Source organism: Coffea eugenioides, unplaced genomic scaffold, assembly GCF_003713205.1.
Source record: "Coffea eugenioides isolate CCC68of unplaced genomic scaffold, Ceug_1.0 ScVebR1_2099;HRSCAF=3065, whole genome shotgun sequence".
Lineage (NCBI taxonomy): Eukaryota > Viridiplantae > Streptophyta > Magnoliopsida > Gentianales > Rubiaceae > Coffea > Coffea eugenioides.
In genome coordinates this window covers 106,356-112,107 of record NW_020862554.1, presented here as the reverse complement: position 1 = coordinate 112,107, position 5,752 = coordinate 106,356, and positions in this window count along the sequence as shown.

The following is a 5,752-nucleotide window of genomic DNA, read 5'->3' as shown; positions in this document are numbered from 1 at the left end:
AAGAGAGAAGGAAGAAAACCAAGATTCAACAATTTTCAATTCACATAGAATGAGTGCAACTCCGATGATGAAATTGAAGTGGAAGAAAAATATGCTCAATTAGCTTTTATGACCATTGAAAATAATAAGGTAACAACAACTTGTAACCCTCAACTTGAAAGTGAGGATGAAACTGATAATGATTTTAATTTTTCATTGAAAAATTGCGTGATAGTTTAAAAGAATCTTATGCTAGAAACAAGAAATTAAAACACAAAATTAGCTTTCTTCTTCACCACAATGCACGTTTTTTACAAGAAAATAAAAAGCTGAAAACTGAAAATGATTACTTGAAAAAGGGTGAGATTGGTCTACAAAATGAGCTTGATAGAAAAATAAAATTTTTTGAAATGTTCAAAGAGAAACAAGGTGATTTGAAAAGAAAAATGAACAATCTAAATGAGTTTTTCCAACATAAAGAATAAAACGTTTTCAAGATAATGGATCAAAATCTCATCTTGGCACTCATGAAAAGAAATTAAATTCTAGTGCAAATGAATTTATTATTCATAAGTGAAGAGAAGTAAGATTTATTAAATCTTTTCATGTAAATAACTCTTTGATTATGTGTAATTTCTGTTGTCAAAAAGGTCACATGAAAAGTGATTGCTATGCGAGGAAGAACATGAGAAGAGGCATAAAATACATGTGAATAGTTAGAAATGATGCTAACTCTGAGACCCCAAAAAATTAAAGGGTACCAAATATTATTTCTTAAACTCTTGTATAGGTAAATTTGGTGAACATCATTAAGGAATCTAAGTGATTTTTTGGTTGAGAATGGTTTTAAAAGGGGTATTGTGGATACCACTCTTTTCACTAAACAAAACTCTAATGATCGTCTAATTGTGTAAATATATGTGAATGATATTATTTTTTGTGCTACAAATGAGTGTTTATGCAAGGATTTTTTCACTATTATGCAAAATGAGTTTGAGATGAGTATGATGAGAGAGTTAAATTTCTTCCTTGGGCTCCGAGTGCTTCAAATTCAAGAGGATACATTTATTAATCAAGTAAAGTATATAAAGGAACTTCTCCAAAGATTTGGAATGGAGGATTCGAAACAAGTTGGAAAGCCTATGTGTACATCCATCAAAATTGACAAAGATGAAAAAGATACGAAAATTGGTGAGAAGAAATATAGAGGTATGATTAGAAGCTTACTTTATTTAACCGCAAGTAGACCCGATATTATGTTTGTCGTTTGCTTGTGTGCTCTTTTCCAATCTTGCCCTAAAGAATCTCATTTAATTGCTGTTAAAAGCATTTTTAGATATTTAAAGAGAACCTTGAATTATGGTATTTGGTATCCTAAATGTCATGAATTTGCCCTATGTGATTTTTTGAATGTTGATTTCGATGGTGTGACAGCCCCACCTCACCCTAAGGTGAACCGAAGGGTTCGGCGGACCGCCTGCCCAACTCTCGCCGGAACTCAGTCATACATCCATCAAAACCGGAATAAAACTGCAAGAATCAAAACGAAATGGAAGGGCCGCCGCCATGCAGGATCCAACCAAGTACAAGGAAACTTTGTTCGCCATGAAAGTAGGTACATTCCCGAAGACATATGTTACATAAACATGAGGAAACACTTCAAAATATACATATTAGTAAGTTTACAGATCCAAAAAAGAATATTGTATTAAGATATATTTAGGGTTTCCAAATTGTCGAGGAGCTATACAAAAAGAGCAAAAGAATTAGCTCAACTCATTCCTCAAAACATTGAAGTTCCAAAAGATAGTTCCCTGTAAGGAAAACAAGGATAACGGAACGGGGTGAGCTAAAAGGTCAATGAGGTACCAACAATATAAATAGTAGAATTCATGAGAAAACACTTTGGAGGCATATATTCACATCAAATACGAGAAAAGAATGAACATCACAATGTAAAGGATACAGGTGGCTCTCAGGAGCCAAATCCCCATTGCTATACTTGATCCAGCCTCGTTGACCCTCCGTCAACATTCAAATAAAAGAACCTGTCCAGTAGAACACCACTTTAACTCCAAAACCCCATTCACCAAACATACCCCTTACCGGGCCCGAACGCCAAACAGGAACAGGAATGGTAATACTCGAGTATACCGGAATCAAGAGTCTCAATACCCAAAGATTCCCCCAGGAACAGGCACCCATGGATTGTCAATTATCTCGACCAAGCCCTCGCTGGCTCGATTTAATTAACTCCCCATGAGGTTGAGCTCAGGTTTAACAGGAAGGTCGTTGGATACTCTTCCAAACGACATCATAACAAGTGCAAGTAACAAGTTCAAGTACATAACAAGTACAAGTAATAGATTCCAGTTTGTTCAGTACAGGCAAGAAAATGAGTGTGATAAAGTACACTCTCGTCTCATACAAGATAAACAGTCAGGAAAGACATTTAACTAGCAATTTGCAAGTACATGAAACCAGTTTAGCAATAATTCAGGGGAGTGGTACACTCACCAGTTCAAATAAGGATAACTTCAAAAGTTTCCTTCCCAAGTGTGGCTTTACTCGCCGGCACCTCCTAGAACAATCAAAGCAAACACTTAAGACTGGACTCCAAAACCTAATAAGTGGAATTCGCAAGTAAAACTCGATTACAAGTCAGGTGCCTATCCAAATGAACCATTAATGTAAAGCGAAGAGGTGACTTTGGAGTGAAAAGATAACGATTAGTCCTAAAGGCATGAACAACCTCAAAACCCTACCTACAATGACTGACCAACTTCAAATTTGAAGTAGAAAATGAAAGTAAGATCGATACTAGGAAAACAGGATTTTCCAGTTTCGTGCAACCCTATATGAAAAATCATATCTCAAGTTTTGTAAGTCCAAAATTAGTAAAAGTTATACCGTTGGAAAATACATTCAAAGGGCTATAACTTTCCAGAAAACACCCTCATAAGATTCAGAACGCAAGTCAGTCAAATTCAAGCCTCAAGTTGCTGCTTTATCCAGTGAAAGACAGAACAGGTACAATATTTCAGTCAAATTTGAAAAATCTCCATAAATGGTACAGACATAAACAGGGTCTGAAATTTATACAGTTTGTAACCCTATGAATCTAGTTTAAAACGCAGCAAACGGAACTCAATTCTGACATTCCTACATCAAGATATAGCAAATTTCCCGAGACTGTGCAGAAGCTCCGCGAAAATTTTGACAGCATTTCCCTTGTCTTTCTTTACTTTCCAACCAAACCTCAACACCCACAAATCACAAGCTATCAAACACCTTTAATTAGCGCTACAATAAGGCTCGAATACGAGTCATAAACCGAATCCACATATCACTAGAGTAAAATCATATGGAACGTATAAGTGCAAAATCAAACTAGGACATATGCGAAAACGAAGTTTGGGTTGGAAAACAAAAGGCAGATTTTGCTATTGCTTAGCGGAATTAACACAACTAAAGCGACACTAGTTGGATTGAGGTGAAATTTACACCGTTTCGAAGCTAAGAAAAAGGGTTACAATGTTGAAGAAGGCCACTCAGTCCAGTTTGTAGTGCAATTTGGTCAAAATGTCAATGTACCAAACCAGAACCGCATAAACAGGTTAACAAACCGCATTCTGGTTAAATAACCATAATTCAGGCTACCTAAGTTCAATTCAAGTGATTCCAAAGCCATCTGAAAGCTAAGATACCAAGATATAGTTCTTAAGAAGACATCAATAACCAAATCAGTCGTATTCCCAATCAAATTAACCAATTACAGAAGCTGGTTATCAGGTTCGGACAGAAACAGGGCAGCAGGGAAATTTCTATCTTTTCATAGGTTATGTTGCTCCGATTAAGTTGAAATTTTACATGCAGCTATTTAACACCATTTTATACAACTTTCATGTTTTAACCTTAGGCTAATTCGGCCTCTAACCTGTGTAAATAAATTCAGACAGAACAGACCTGTTTGAAACCCTAATCTAGAAATTTCGCCCCAAACCAGAATTTTTGCACCATCAATCATATCCAACATATATCAACTCCATTTTACACCATAACTAACCAACAATCCATGACTAACCAACACTAAACATATAAAATCAGAAAAATCAAGCATAAAATAAAAATTCATCAATTTCCACCAAAAATCATAAAATCTTCCACTAAAACATCTCTTTAGCCACCACAAGTCATTAATTTAACAATAACATGAACAAAGGAAGAAGCTCTTGGTCACTTACCTTGTGTACTCAAGAAAAGAGGTAACTTAGCACATTTCCTTCTCAAACCACTTCACCAATCACCTGTAAGGATCGAAGACAACCTAAGAGGGGGGGTGAATTAGGCTTTCAAAAAACCTGCTAAGATATAGTCCACTTTTTCACAGACTACCTTTCTTTTCTCTAATACCTCCCAATGAACGAGATAACACAAGAGCACAAGTATTCGTGAGATGAAGAGAAGAACAGTTTATGTAGAAAAGCAGTAAATGAAAGTAAAGAAACAAACCAGGCTTCAAACACAACTGAGGTTTGAACACCACTTTTATATACCAAATTACTTCAAGTTGAACAAACTTGCAACCAATCTTTTGTGTACAAGGAAGGGATCACTTCCTTCTTGCCCCAAACCACACTTGGTCAAGCAAGGAAGTTTTACAAACACTCGCAAACCCTCACTATGCTACACTATTGAAGAAGCTGTGTCACACTTGAAAAACTACACGAAGATTGCACAAACAAAGAGTACAAATGTTCCTTTTGAGTATTCTAGCACTTGAATCACTCACAATCTGATGTAGGCTTGATGTGCAAAGTTCCCTTTAGGTGGTTGACTTTGTTCTATTTATAGGAGACCAGAAAATTATTCAATTAATGCTGTCAACGGGTAGAAGGCAACTGAAGAGTCAACTAGCCGTTGGTGCTGTCGGACGTCCGATACACAGGTGTTGAGCGTCCGATCCTGATCAGTAATCAAGTAACTCCTGGCTTGTCTTCTTCGGACGTCCGAGTCTGAGTTCTTTACTCGTCCGAAGATACTCAAAGAATGTCGGACGTCCGATACTCTCCTTTTGTGCGTCCGACATCATCCTCAGCAGACTTCATTCTTTTTGATCTTCTTTTTCTGCTTTAAATCCACAGACCTGTTTGGTTCATTTCTGAAAAAGGATCTCTACAAAAGGTATTAGAAACATCCAATTATTTTGTAATCATTAAAAGATATGAGTTGAGATAAACAATCTCCCCCTTTTTGATGATGACAAAACAATTGGATAGAGCAAAAAATATAACAGCTCCCCCTAACGAAGTGCATGAGTAGTATACAGGAAGAAACGCAATCCACAACTCAACTCCCCCTGAGACTGACTCCCCCTAACTAGTTACTCTATACCATCAGTGTTAAACCAAATCCAATTCTAATTCTCCCCCTTTTTGTCATCACAAGATTTAGTATCAGTTTTGGTACCAGCAATGCATCTCATCAGAAACAATATCAGTATACACATTTACAATGTACAGCACAGTTTGGAATCAATCATTTAGCAGATATCAATCAGAAACATTCATTCAATCAGCAGATTGCACAAACACATAACCAATCATATCACCCAAGAAAAACATTCATAACAAAACACTTAGTTATAACATTCACAAGCAGTAAACAAAAAATATCCAGTTGTACAGACCATGTGTTCAGCACTTGATACAAAAGTGCAATGCAAAAGATGAACTATAGTCCTAGATAAAGGTGTAGTGACCTAGTAGTGCCT